At 34.4% G+C, this 14,394-nt stretch overlaps 1 pseudogene; it reads left to right on the plus strand.

Moving 5' to 3' along the window:
* The first annotated feature begins 1,801 nt into the window (after positions 1-1,801).
* LOC116121050 lies at positions 1,802-11,431 on the plus strand (annotated as a pseudogene).
* Positions 11,432-14,394: the final 2,963 nt, after the last annotated feature.

Here is a 14,394-nt window from a genome sequence, read left to right on the forward strand (position 1 = left end):
TACAAGGTCAACTGTCTCAAGCTCAAAACCATCATCATGAGGTAGAATAAGAATAATATTCAAAGCCATTTCCTTCTACAATAATATCTAGCTCATCTAATATATCCCTTCTTTTCTCTACTGCTATTTGCTATATATTTAAATTCAAGATTTTGATTCTCTTATTCAAAGTCTTGTGATACATGTTTGTTTGGTCATGGATGTTAAAGCTTTTATATACATATTCAAACAATTAATTCACTAGTGGTAGGGAAGGGACCCTTCAGTGTATTGATTTTCATTTATCTGTCAAATCAATAATTAATTAAGATAATCCTTATCCTATTCTTATATCCATTCATTAAATTTCAAATCCATTATGATTATATATGTCGATTGCTGTTTTACTTACCTTCACAAATAGATATGATCATTAGAATTGGTCTGGTCGTCTCCAAAGACTAATGAGATACGTCATAAATTGATTTGAACATCCTCAATAATAATAATAATAATAATAATAAAAATGCATATATTAATACACCTAATATGATAAATCTTGCCCTAGAAAGAATTACAAAGATAAGATAATGAAATTAGGTACACCAAGAAGAAACGCAAGTGGAGAAGTTGTTATCAGCAATGAAAACTTCATGGTACATTAATTACCCTAAATTAATATACTACTGAACAATATAGTATTTAAATAGCCTTTTGGGATACAATATATCCTGCATAAAAATAATTAAGTTATTAAGAGTGTCCATAAATGAATTTAATTATACTAGCTATAAGCAACTTTATATTATATTATGGGCAAGACTCTACCAATTCAGGTGCCTACCTTTGTAGCTAATTGAGGGCTCATGCAAGTTTATATTTGGAACCATCGGCCCATAGCCTCCCCCAAATGGAATATGTGAGTGGTCCATTTCCTTCAAATCCAAATTGGTCAAAATTTTCAGCCTGTTGAAATGCATTCTAAAATCAAAATCAAAGACTAGTATTATTTAAACCCACTATTTTTTTTTTTTAAGTCTCAATATTAATTTTTATAAATTAATAATTATCTAAAAGGGAATTTATTCTTTTAGTATACCCTTTTTATTAATTTTCACAAAAATAGCTATTGAAATAATGAAATTTAATTCAGTAAAAAAAAAAATAATAATAAGGATGATGGGGTTAACAAAGAAATTTAAAAGAAAAAAAAAAATTAGAGAAGGACAATTTTGTAATGGGATATAAGATATTTATAAATTCAATTTTTAAAATAATTTTATTTATTATTGAGGCTTAGAAATAGAAAGAGATTTAGCGGGCTTGATTTGAATAACTCTAGTCAAATGAAATTACTTTTCTGCCCTGTTGAATCATGCAACATGTTTGATAACTTTTTGTGATGGAAAATAATAGAGATACCGGGAGTAGTATACCGAATTTGTGCACTAAATGACGTAACGAAATCCTGATTATCTATTAATTGTAACTTAATATTAATCAATGGTGCAAATTTTATCATGTCATTCGATTGCAGATGGTTTCAACTTCTGTAATGTTGAAAATTAAAATGGCTGCCTATCTAAGCGCAGACTTGACTTCCATGGTTCCACCGACTTCCACCAGCATCTCAGTGAGCCAATGGCTAGCTTTAAGCCACGCCTTTCAAATTACTTCACGGCCCAGATTCCGTCCCCTTATCAATCCAATCCTTCAATGTTATTATATAAAAGCTGTCTTAGGCTCACCTGTTCAGTTATGTTTTTGGTGGTGTAAGTAGTTTTTTGATTCTTAGTGCCAACTTTGGAGTAAGTTATTTCAGATGGGACGGGGAAATATTTACGGAAGACGCATACGAGTATTCACAATGGCTTTGCTGATTTACCTGGACTATAAGGTAAAGTTCCATTGTTACTACTGCTTACTTACTATTTTGAAATCAACTGGACGAGAATCTTATTGCCTTATATGTTGTTTTTACTAAAGGCTGTACAGCAAAGAGAGAAATGGACTAGAAAATCAAAAAGATCTGCTTTATGGGAGAAGGATCACAAGCGCAATGCTAAGCGTCTTCTCAATCTGTTTATCGAGTTGGAGGGGTTATGGGTGAAATTTGGGCAGTACTTATCCACACGTGCTGATGTGCTTCCGGGGGCATATATATCTCTTCTCAAGCAGTTGCAGGACTCGCTTCCTCCTCGCCCTTTACAAGAGGTGATTGTTCATCTACCTTTGAACTTTCTATATATATATTGCCAGATAGTGGAAGTCTGAATCTGACATTGCTTTGCTGATATTGTCATTGTGAATATGAAAGATTAAAGATTAGTGGTTTAGATATGTCTGTTTGCTTGCATAATGTATTTCGTCTTGGGTGTTTTATTGGTATTAGTCGCACAGTATCATGAGTGTATATTACTCTCAGGAGAAAACAAGAAAATTTTTGTTTGAAAATCTTTTACATTAACACTAAAATTTGGCGTGGCACTGTTTAAACAGTATAATTTTTTTTTTGTTATTTGTATTTAAGTTAATTTGATTATTATTTATATTAATATTTATAATAATAAATTTATAATAATTATATAATTAAAAAAATGATAAAAAATTAAAAATAAAATTTTATTCAATGCAAATATTAAACTACAATAACTCAAAATAAAAATTAACAGTAATTTAAAAATATTAAAATAAAAATAAAATACAACATAAACTAAAATAACAACTTAGTATTCCGGTAGATTAGTTCCGGATCTTTTAAGATCATCAAAATATTGAAAAAAANACGGAAGACGCATACGAGTATTCACAATGGCTTTGCTGATTTACCTGGACTATAAGGTAAAGTTCCATTGTTACTACTGCTTACTTACTATTTTGAAATCAACTGGACGAGAATCTTATTGCCTTATATGTTGTTTTTACTAAAGGCTGTACAGCAAAGAGAGAAATGGACTAGAAAATCAAAAAGATCTGCTTTATGGGAGAAGGCTCACAAGCGCAATGCTAAGCGTCTTCTCAATCTGTTTATCGAGTTGGAGGGGTTATGGGTGAAATTTGGGCAGTACTTATCCACACGTGCTGATGTGCTTCCGGGGGCATATATATCTCTTCTCAAGCAGTTGCAGGACTCGCTTCCTCCTCGCCCATTACAGGAGGTGATTGTTCGTCTACCCTTGAACTCTCTCTCTATATATATATTGCCAGATAGTGGAAGTCTGAATCTGATGTTGCTTTGCTGATATTGTCATTGTGAATATGAAAGATTAAAGATTAGTGGTTTAGATATGTCTGTTTGCTTGCATAATGTATTTCGTCCTGGGTGTTTTATTGGTATTAGTCACACAGTATCATGAGTGTATATTACTCTCAGGAGAAAACAAGAAAATTTTTGTTTGAAAATCTTTTACATTAGCACTAAAATTTCAGATTTTTCTGTAGTGATGAGTACTGGCCAACGCTATGCTCTCCATCCATACCAGGGATGTCTGATTCATTAATTGGATTGTGAGTGTTTGTTGAGAAGAAATAAAAACCTTAGTCTTTTAAGGGCATCTCCAATCCAGAACACCAAAATAACGTAAAAGAAGCCTCCAACCTGCGTCAATTTTTGCACTAATTTGGTCTCCATCTATAGTACCATGCTAAATTTGGTGTAACACTGTTTATGCACACTAATTTGGCTTGATACTGTTTAAACAGTATAAAAAATATATTTTATTAATTTTTTTATTTGTATTTAAGTTAATTTGATTATTATTTATATTAATATTTATAATAATAAATCCATAATAATTATATAATTCGATGAAAAATTATAAACAAAACTTTATTCAATACAAATATTAAACTACAATAACTCAAAATAAAAATTAACACTAATTTAAAAACACTAAAATTAAAAAAAAATACAATATAAACTAAAATAATAATTTAGTATTCCGGTAGATTAGTTTCGAATCGTCTAAGATCATTAAAATATTGAAAAATATTAGAGTTATTTTGAGATCCTTGACCTTGTTGTTGAGCTCTTTTTTGCATAATTCTTGATTGCTCATTTTGAAAAAACTCACGTAGGCTTGGATCGGTTATGAAATTCAAACCCTTGAATAAACAAATCAAGGATATAAAAGCTCATTATGTTCTTTGAAATGCATTAATAGATCATTTGTGAGAAAAATATACTAATTTAGAAAATTAAGTTACTATAAATATGGAATTTTACTTTTGTGTTGTTGTTGTCTTTTTTTTTTTTTTGTATCATTTTATATTAAATGTAACGTTTTTCTTTATTAAATGTAATGTTTATTTGATTAAATAAAATTTTAAATTTATTAAATTAGTATAATTTTTAAAATAATTATTATTTAATAAAATATTATTTTTAATATTTAATTAATATATATATAAATAATTGGTAAAATAGATTAATTGTTAATTATTATCATAAAAGAAAAAGAAATAAAATATTTTAAATAATATTCTTTTTTAGTGTAATATTCGATACAATGAGTCCGACATGCAATAGTAATTGACACAAAAAAATAAACATTACAAAAAATATTCTGAAGACGTGCATATATTTCCTACATCTTCAGAATATCTAAGTACTTGATTAAGTGGTAAGTTTTTGCTTGCACAGGTTACTCAGACCATAGAGAAAGAGTTGGGTCAATCTATGGATGTTCTCTTCACGGATTTTGTCAAAAATCCTTTGGCAACAGCATCAGTAAGATCCTCAAATTAATTAGTATTAGGATCTAGTATGAGCTATTGGGACAGTAAGTACATTCTGGGAATAAATTATTGATTGTCATGTTGTATGCTCTGCAGATTGCACAAGTCCATCGTGCCACTCTGATTGATGGGCGGGAGGTGGTTGTCAAAGTTCAACATCAGGGCATCAAGACAATTATATTGGAGGTTTTACATGCTTTTTTTTCTTAAAAAAAATATTGGACGCAAAATAAGACCTGCACTTATTAAATGGTTATTGGATCTGCTATAATTGTACAGGACATAAAGGATGCAAAATCAATTCTTGGCTGGATAGCATGGGCTGAACCGCAATTTGACTTCAATCCCATTATAGATGAATGGTGCAAAGAACCTCCAAAAGAACTGGACTTCAATCTTGAAGCTGGTATGATATATTTTTACATGAATGGACCAAATACAATTCATCATATTTTTGTAATAAGAAACTATTTGTTTTCTGTTCTTGTCTGTGGCAAATGTGATATGAGGATGAGTTTCAATTAGATAATTGGTTCACTTGTGGAATTTGAATTGACAGAAGTAAATCACGGATTTGCATTCCATTGAGTGGATAAATTTTACAATTGCCAATTAGCAACAGGATGTGGTGATGGCGGTAAATTTTGGCCGAGGCATTTGTGCTGGTAGTAGCAGAGGCATTATGGTGGCGTTCTGGTTGTGGTGCTCGTGGACTTCAGAGTAGACGGAGTTGGTGCTAAGGTACATGTCTGTGATAGTTCTGCTGCCAAACCTAATTGGCAACAGCTGTAGCATTCACGCGGTAAAGGAGACAGGACCATTGGCTGTGGTGGTAGCATTGACAATAATCACAGCAATAGTAATGTGGCTGTATTTGGTTGGTTCTAGTGGTGTTCCATGGCTAGTGGAATCTGTGTTAGTTGTAGTATGAGGGTGATGGGCTTGGAGGTTGTGGCAATGGTGAAATTAGCCCTTTTCCCTTTTTGAGTCCTTGTGGAAGTGAAACTAGAAGTCCTCAAATTGAGTGAATTTTAATGTAGAATGTGGCCCTCTCAATTCAGCATGTCAAAACCATTTCTTTTATCATGATATCAAAGGAATACATTCTCAAGTCCCTTCTGCCAGAATTTCCCATTCAATTTGGACATCTAAAAACATCATGTGAAATGTCTTTCATCTGTTCACCATGCACTTATTTTTCTGATGATGCTTGTTTTGTGTTGGTAGAAAATACTAGAGTTGTGTCTAGAAATCTTGGCTGCACAAACAGATGTGAAGATAAGAAGCCTGCCAATAAAGTTGATGTTCTTATTCCAGAAGTTATTCAGGCATGATTTTAACTATTCTTTAGATTTAATGTGCTGAGTCTGCAATAGTTTTAAATTTGAAGGATAAGGAATCCGGAATATTTATTGTTAGTCTTGTGTTATCATAAGTTATGACTTAGAGAAACAGAAAAAAAGTTTGGTCCTGAAGAAACAAGTTCAAGTTTTATTACTCAATATCCAACAATTATATTTCACACATACTATCTTAACAAATCGGCTTAACTTTTGGCTATAACTATTGGAATTTTAAATGTAAGTACTTCCAAGGATCTGATATATTGTATATATGTCCTCCTATCATGCAACCTGGGGAAGAGGGAGTACCTTTTTTTTTTTTTTTTTTTTTTTTTTTTTTGTTGGCTTTCCAATTTGGTACTGGTGTTAGACTTTGATCTAGTGTTTACATTGGAACTTGCCTTAGAATAGAGAACACTGCCTTTTTAGTTTCAAATATCTAACTGTGCATCTTGTTTTTGCGATTGACAGTCGAGTGAAGCTGTCCTCATTTTGGAGTATATGGATGGTATACGTTTAAGTGACTCTGAATCTCTGGAAGCTTTTGGTGTCGACAAGCAGAAGATTGTAGAAGAAATTACACGTGCATATGCCCACCAAATTTTTGTTGATGGATTTTTCAATGGTGACCCTCATCCTGGTACTTCTTTTCACCTTTTTACCTTTGTTGTCTTGAAATTTTGTTTCGCCTTTGGGTTGAGTCATAATATTAATGTTCCGATAGAAGTTGTTCTTTTCTAGCCACAATATGCCACTTGTGCAACAATCAATTCCCTCCACCTATTCCAATGCTTTCTTTTTTGCTTTAATGCAGGAAATTTTCTTGTTAGCAAGGAGTCTCCTCATCGTCCAATTTTGCTCGACTTTGGGCTCACAAAGAAACTATCAAACTCCTTGAAACAAGCGCTAGCAAAAATGTTCTTGGCATCTGCAGAGGTTTGCGTTAACATTTTGTTATTTATATTCTATGTTAGAATAAAAATTCTAAAGATATGTAGAAATTGGGAGAGTTATCTGATGACACAATGTATTGATACTGTGTTTGTGTCTATGAGTTAATCGCTCTGGTGTGAAATAGTCGTTCTTTCTACTTTAGGAGCATTTTATTGCTTTCAATTGTCATTATTTTGATAGAATGCAGCAGGCTAGACCTATTATTTTATACTTAGCTTGAAAGAAGTTATCATAATGATACTAGCTTTATTTTATGAGGGACGATATCTCAATTTCACTATCTTGATTTGTGGCAAATTTATTCACTTCAAACCATCTATCTTTCCAGATTAAGTAATAATTATTTTTGTCTTTCTCAAAGGGGGACCATGTAGCTCTTTTGTCTGCCTTCGCAGAGATGGGACTTAAGCTGCGTCTAGACCTGCCTGAGCAAGCTATGGAAGTTACAACTGTGTTCTTCCGTAATTCCACACCAGCAAATGAAGCTCAAGTAAGCTTGCACTACTCGGAGTTCCTTCTCAACTTAATTTTTTTTTTACCTCTTGCTGATCTCCCTGCGTACAGGAAACCATGAAAAAATTGACTGAGAAAAGAACAAAAAACATGAAGGCTATACAGGAAAAGATGAAGCTTAGCCAAAAAGAAGTTAAACACTTTAATCCTGTAAGGCCAGATCATCTCCTTTTATCTCTATGTTTCCTTGAGATATTCATACAAAATTTCATTCATATTGTTAATATGGTTATACACTTTGGTTCCAGGTTGATGCTTTTCCTGGTGACATTGTAATATTTTCACGGGTCCTTATTCTTCTTAGAGGTATGGGATAGAGATCTCCATTCCTTACCTTGTTTTGACTGACTGGGCACTTTTAACTCATAATCTAACATTTGTTCAGGGATTTCATCCACCATGAATGTTCGCATAGTATATCTGGATATAATGAGACCGTTTGCTGAATCTGTTCTAATAGGGTGAGTCCATTCTAACTTGATCTGTCACTTCATTATTTTTCTTACTGGCTCATATCTGACTAAAATGTGATTTAACTTCTTAGAAACCTTAATAAGGGACCAGCAGTAAATCCACGGTGGATTTATGATACTCCAGTCCATTCTGGTGTGGAGGCTAAGTTGAGGCAGTTATTAGTTGAGCTGGGGAATGATAATAAAATACTTGGAATTCAGGTTTGCACCTATTTTAATTTTGCAAAAAGAAATTTATAGCATTCAATAAATGAAATTGAGTGGTATCTCCAATATGAATTATTACTTCAGTTTCTGTATCCGTTAATTGGTTCACCTGTATTTTATACTAAATTTCTAGTTTGAAATTCATATTGACAATTGTGGAATGATTACTAAGCTAATTTCTCTATTTTTGGATGCCAAAACATGAAAAAGCCAAAATTGGGCTTAGCTCATTATTCACTTTTTATGAGATTTTCATTAATGATGTCTTAAGGTTTGTGCGTACAAAGATGGTGAGGTCATTATAGATACTGCTGCTGGAGTGCTTGGTAGATATGATCCTCGTCCTGTTCAGCCTGATAGTCTTTTTAATGTTTTTTCGACAACAAAGGGTGTCACTGCAGGAATGTTACATTGGCTGGTTGACAATGGGTATGTATTTTTCTTAAGCTTTATGTTCGTGAATCTTCCTGCTTCGTTGCGCAGAAGTTTTATTGGAATAGTGATATGAAATTTTCTTAATTCTTAGGTTTCTAATTTATGTTGTTGAGGTCTGGCTAGACATAATGTGGGGAGTTTTTATTAGATTGTTCACATGATTAAGCTGTGGTTTTGGATGGTTCTCCATGCCAGAGGAAATAGTTACAGTTCTGGATGCCAGATGAAATAGTTACAGGGATTGGTTAGTTCAATATGATCTAGCAGAACTAAATGTTGACATGGATAGAGATTTACCTGCGTGATCTTTTTGGAATTTTGATCATTTTGCGGTGGTTCTTTTTTTGTCCTATTTTTGGAAATATAGCATATCTATTTCATTTAGAATCATGGCATTTTTTGATATAGTTGGACATGACCCAAAATATGGATGTCTGTACTCAGATCTGTACCTTTTGATTTTGGAAGAAATATAGAGTTCTTTCCAGTAATTGGGTAAATTAAGAGAAGATGACTATGTAATACAATATAACTCCAGATTTTTGAAGCTAATAAAGTTGTGCAATTGTAGATGTCCTAACTAGTATTAATCTCTAGTTTGATTGAATGTTGTTACTCATATTAACTCAAGATTTCAAGTATATTGGTGCATTTCATGTCATTCTTCTCAAACAAAAATAGCAAAAATCTATTTGTTAAGAGGCTCAAATTGTGGATTTTGGAGCTTCTTTCATTATGTCCCACATGGTGTAATTTGAGATATTTAAATAGGTGGAGTTCAGTGGTACCCCTATAGAATTTCAAAAAGATTCACTGGATTTGACTATGATTCTGAACTAGCCGAGATAGGCAAAAATATTCTCAGATTAATGGATACTTTGATACAGAAGTGGCCTTGTGGGATCTAAGATTGTTGGAGTTACTTTAACTGTTTGTTTAATCTTACAAATTTCGGCATTTTGTCTTGCAGAAAACTCAAGTTAGAGGAGAATGTTGCTAACATTTGGCCAGATTTTGGATCAAACGGAAAAGATCTCATAAAGGTGTATATCTTATCCTATGACCTTTTAAACATTCCTATGGGTAGCCACAGTTCTTATGTCAGTAAATCTTCTATATTTGTACTCAGTATAACTTGGTTTTCCATGTTAGGTCCATCATGTGCTTAACCATACGAGTGGTTTGCACAATGCTTTGGCTGAGCTTGGAGCAGAAAATCCTTTGCTAATGGCTGACTGGGATGAATGTTTGAACCGGGTTGCCTGTCCATACTGAACTGAACCGGGCCAACAGCAGTTCTATCACTATCTGTCTTTCGGCTGGCTTTGTGGTGGAATAATTGAGGTTTTAAACATGCTAATGCTGCTTCAATTGAATATAAGTTGTCAAATATGGTTTGGCCTGAAGCTTTCCCTAATGAATGATTGAGCATGTCCTGTTCGTTCTAAGATGTCATCTGGCCATGGAGATGATTTTTGTGCATCTATTATTTCCTTATGAACCCTGCAATCTATTGATACCAATTTCTAGCCTAATTATGGTGATGTGTATAGATACCATGTGATCCTAGGTATGCCAGCTAGGATTGATTGTGAGTTTGGTCTTTCTGCTGGCCTTAAGATTGATCAAAGAATTTGACTATATTTTCAAATTCCTACGTTTCCCCCGTTCTAATGATACTTTTTGATATATCACATGCGTCTGGGAAGAATTTTCAGGAGATTCTCGAAGAAGCTTTCATTCGACCCCTAAATATGAAGGCGAGCTATATGTTGGAATTCCACCAGGTACTTGTCAAACTTCATTCTTAACTCTTCTCAAGTTCCCTAGTCACAACATATTGGTTTATGTGAAATATGCACCACTGTATGTTCTTTCAAGCTGATATATTGTTCACTAGTTCTGTTGGTTTATGTGAAATATGCACACACTGTATGTTCTTTCAAGCTGATATTGTTCACTAGTTCTGTTTCTTATGAATGGAACAGTTAGTCTACTATTACTTGGAAACTGAAGTCTGTTATCAATGGTGTTATCATGTCTTTCAATGGCTCCCTTCCAGGTGTGGAATCTCGACTTGCAACCTACCTTAGATAACGATGATCTCAACAAGCTGTCAGAGAGATCTCCTCGTCCTGAACTACCTTCTACATTCCAGATTGACAAAATTGCACAGCTCGCTACCACTGTGCCACTTTTATTTAACATGCTGAACACTCGTCGTGCCATCGAACCTGCTGCTAATGGACATTGCTCGCTCGTGCCCTTGCACGCTACTATGCAGCCCTAGTTGTGGTGGGGTGGTCCCACCTCCGCATTCCTCTTATCCAAGCCACCACTTGGTAGTCATACCCACATCCCCAAATTTTCTTTACAGAACCTAAAAATCGAATGGAAGAAAAGCGAGGTAACTCCTGCTTCAAATAACAAAACAAAAAATCATGAGCAGAACATATACAGTAAGATTTCAAGTTGGTAGTCATAAAAGAGAGGCTAGTGGTGATCGTTACACTCCGCTGGATAAGGCTGCAACAGCTTATTACTACTATCATGATAATGCCAGCAAGATTTTCGATAACCCAGAATTCATGATGCATTCTTGGGTGTGGGTGAATATGGGAATCTGGCCTACCCAATGGACATTGGACTCGGGTTTAAAAGGTATACGGCGGAGGATGGATCATTCTTGGTTTTGGGCACTCGGGCATGGGCGGATCAACTGTTTTCTGTGACATAAAAAACAGATTTGCTATAGTGGTGACCTTGAACAAATGTCATTTGGTACGGTAACTGACAAATCATTGAGTTAGTTTGTTCAGAGCTAAATATCCACAGCCGGTGGAGTATTCATCTGTTCAGGATCTACAGAAGCCTCTGATTAACTGAAAATGTAGAATATCTTGTATCTCCTTTGTATTTAATCATGCATCGACTATAAAAGCCAAATCAAACATTGCTTCCAAAGAGGAAGAAGTAAACATTCTCGCTTAAGGTTTGATTAACGAAGACAATTTAACTCTTTTAAACTACTGGGTGCGTTTGGTGTAGTATTTGGATGATTTTGAGGATGTATTGTTTGTTGGATAGGGAGTTTACGAGGTAAATTTGAAAAATTTATGAAAAAGCCCTTAGGTTTACTAATTAATTAAGACCCTACTAAAAATGACAAACACCCCCACCACCTGCAGTGTCAGATTTTGGCCGCCACCGCCGAAATCTGCCAAAAAATTTCATTACGGCACAGACCGATCGGATCTGTGTCGTAACGCATCATTATGGCTTTTCCGGCCAGATCCACCACGATTTGGCCGAAAAGGCCAGATCTACGGCCTGTTATGGCCGTCGACGGTCGGAAAGGCCAAAACGCGGCCAAGATGTGGCCGTCGTTTTCGGTCACGACGACCAAGATACGGCCAGATCCGTGGTGGATCTGGCCGGAAAGGCCAGATCGGTGTAATTCCGCCATTTATGGTTGGAATTTAGGCCGTTGTACAGATTCTGCTATCACCGACGGTGGTTGCCAGAATCTGACAAGTTGAGTTGATGGGGGGGTTTTTGTTAATTTTTAAAAAAAATAGGGGGTATTTAGTGAAATTAATAACCTTATGGGGTCTAAAAGTAAATAAAAAAATATATATAATATTTCTAGAATAGTGTGCCAAACATTATTGGAGAATAGGATTGGGAAATGGATAAAAATAGGGAGCCAAACGCAATATAATTTTTGTGATATTAGGAGAACGGTGAGAAAAATATTTTAACATTCATATTATAAAAGAATTTCAATATTTTATTTTCATAATTCTCGAGAAAAGTTAGTTGATTTGAATAAAAATATGTGTATAAGTATCTGGATAGGAATAAATTGTCAAAACTGAACTATGATTTTACGAGAAAAAAAAAGGGCCATTGAAAATTTAACTTAAAGAGAAAAATAGAGATAGTTGAGTTGACAAAATAGCAACTGAATGTACAGTGGCTAATTGTCAATTATGTATTTGACTTATTACTCGAAAAATCGTAAAATTCATTTTGATTGTTAATATAGATAACAACTGGAGTTTTTATTCGATCGATAGTTTTAAAGTCTTATGAGTTAGTTGAGGTGTGCGTAAATTGACCCTAACACTCCTCGTACAACAAAAAAAATAGCGATTGAAATAATAAATTTAACTCAGTAGAAAAAAACAGGTTGATGGTAAGGGTGGGAAAAAAACCCGAAAAACCAGTTGAAACCGGTCTGAAATTCAGTTTTTTTTTTTAAAATTGGTTCGTTTGCCAAAATTAAAAAAAAACACCATTATCGGCTCCGTTTCAGTTCAATAATATTATAACCGGTTAACCAGAACCAGATATGTAAACCGATTTTTTTAAAATCCACAATACATTAAACCAAATTTTACCCTAAACCATTTTCAATTTTTCATTTTTGCTTGCTGCGCCGCTGCTGACCAACTGCCAAGATCCTTCACCAACGGTCACCGGTTTCCGAGTATTCTCCAGTCACCGTCGCTTGCCGGCCCGTCGAATGGTCGAAGTCACCGCCGTTATTCACTCTTCAGTCTTCGGCTGCTTCAAATCAAAATCGGCTTCTCTTTGTGCTTTATGATTTCCCTTTCAATCTTTGCTTTCACACTCTTGTCACTTTCCTTCGTTTTAAGGGTCCCTCCAAATCACGTTCTCTCTAAACCCCCTCTCTTCTCGTCTCTAAACAGAGTCTCTTCACAGAGGTATACTAAATCTCGAGTCTTCTACATATAAATCTTTTGACAACAAGTACATGGTGTCCCATTTTTCTCTTTAATTCAAAGTGCCTTTCTTCCTTCTGTTTACTTTTAACGTTCTTCAACTAGAGTCTTTCATGTCTCACTCGGGTGGCTGGTCTACTTGTAAATTTCCAGGTTTTTAATCTTCAATGGAAATGGGTCTGCAATATATGTTTTTGAGTCTACTTTTATCTTTCTGAAAGTGATTTGATAGCCCACATTATTGATCCCTCCGGCCTATTTGGGTCCTGCTTAAAAGTTTCAAACTTTGAATTTCAAATGCAAATATTTTGTTTTTAATTCAAAACCAGTTACTGTTTTTTCCGAACTGGTTATACGGTTCAGTTTAAAATCGGTTTAAGCATAATTTTGTTTGAACCGATTTTTCGGTTCGGTAAACCGTTTTTACCACCACTATAGATGGTTAGCAAAGAAATTTAAAAAGACCAAAAAAAATTAGAGAAGGACAATTTTGTAATAAATATAAGATTTTAAATTCAATTTAAAAAATAATTTTATTTATTATGAGGTTTAGAAAGTGATTTATGGCATGAATAACTCGAGCCTAATTAAATTACTTTTCTGCCTGTTGAATTAATTGAAATCCATATCTTTGAAACGAAACATGCAGAATGCAACATTTTTCATAAACGGTGATGGTGATGGATGGTTTTGAACTTCTGGAATGTCGAAAATTAAAATGGGTGGTATCGGAGTGCAGGCTTGATTTCCCCCAGCATCTTAGTGGACCATGGCTAGCTTTAAGCCACGCCTTTCAAATAACTTCACGGCCCAGATTCCATCCCCTTATCATCCAACGGCTAGTATCTAATATCCCTTCCTCTTTATCCACGCGATATCTGTCCCATCTCAGTTTCATTTACCTGCCCCTACCATCATCCTTCAATGAATGTCCCCACGTCTTCTCTTGTGTTGAATAGTTAATGACGTTTTCGCTTACGATTGGACCTGTTTTGCACTTTTCCT

The sequence above is a fragment of the Pistacia vera genome, unplaced genomic scaffold, assembly GCF_008641045.1.
Source record: "Pistacia vera cultivar Batoury unplaced genomic scaffold, PisVer_v2 Contig958, whole genome shotgun sequence".
In the NCBI taxonomy this organism is placed as follows: domain Eukaryota; kingdom Viridiplantae; phylum Streptophyta; class Magnoliopsida; order Sapindales; family Anacardiaceae; genus Pistacia; species Pistacia vera.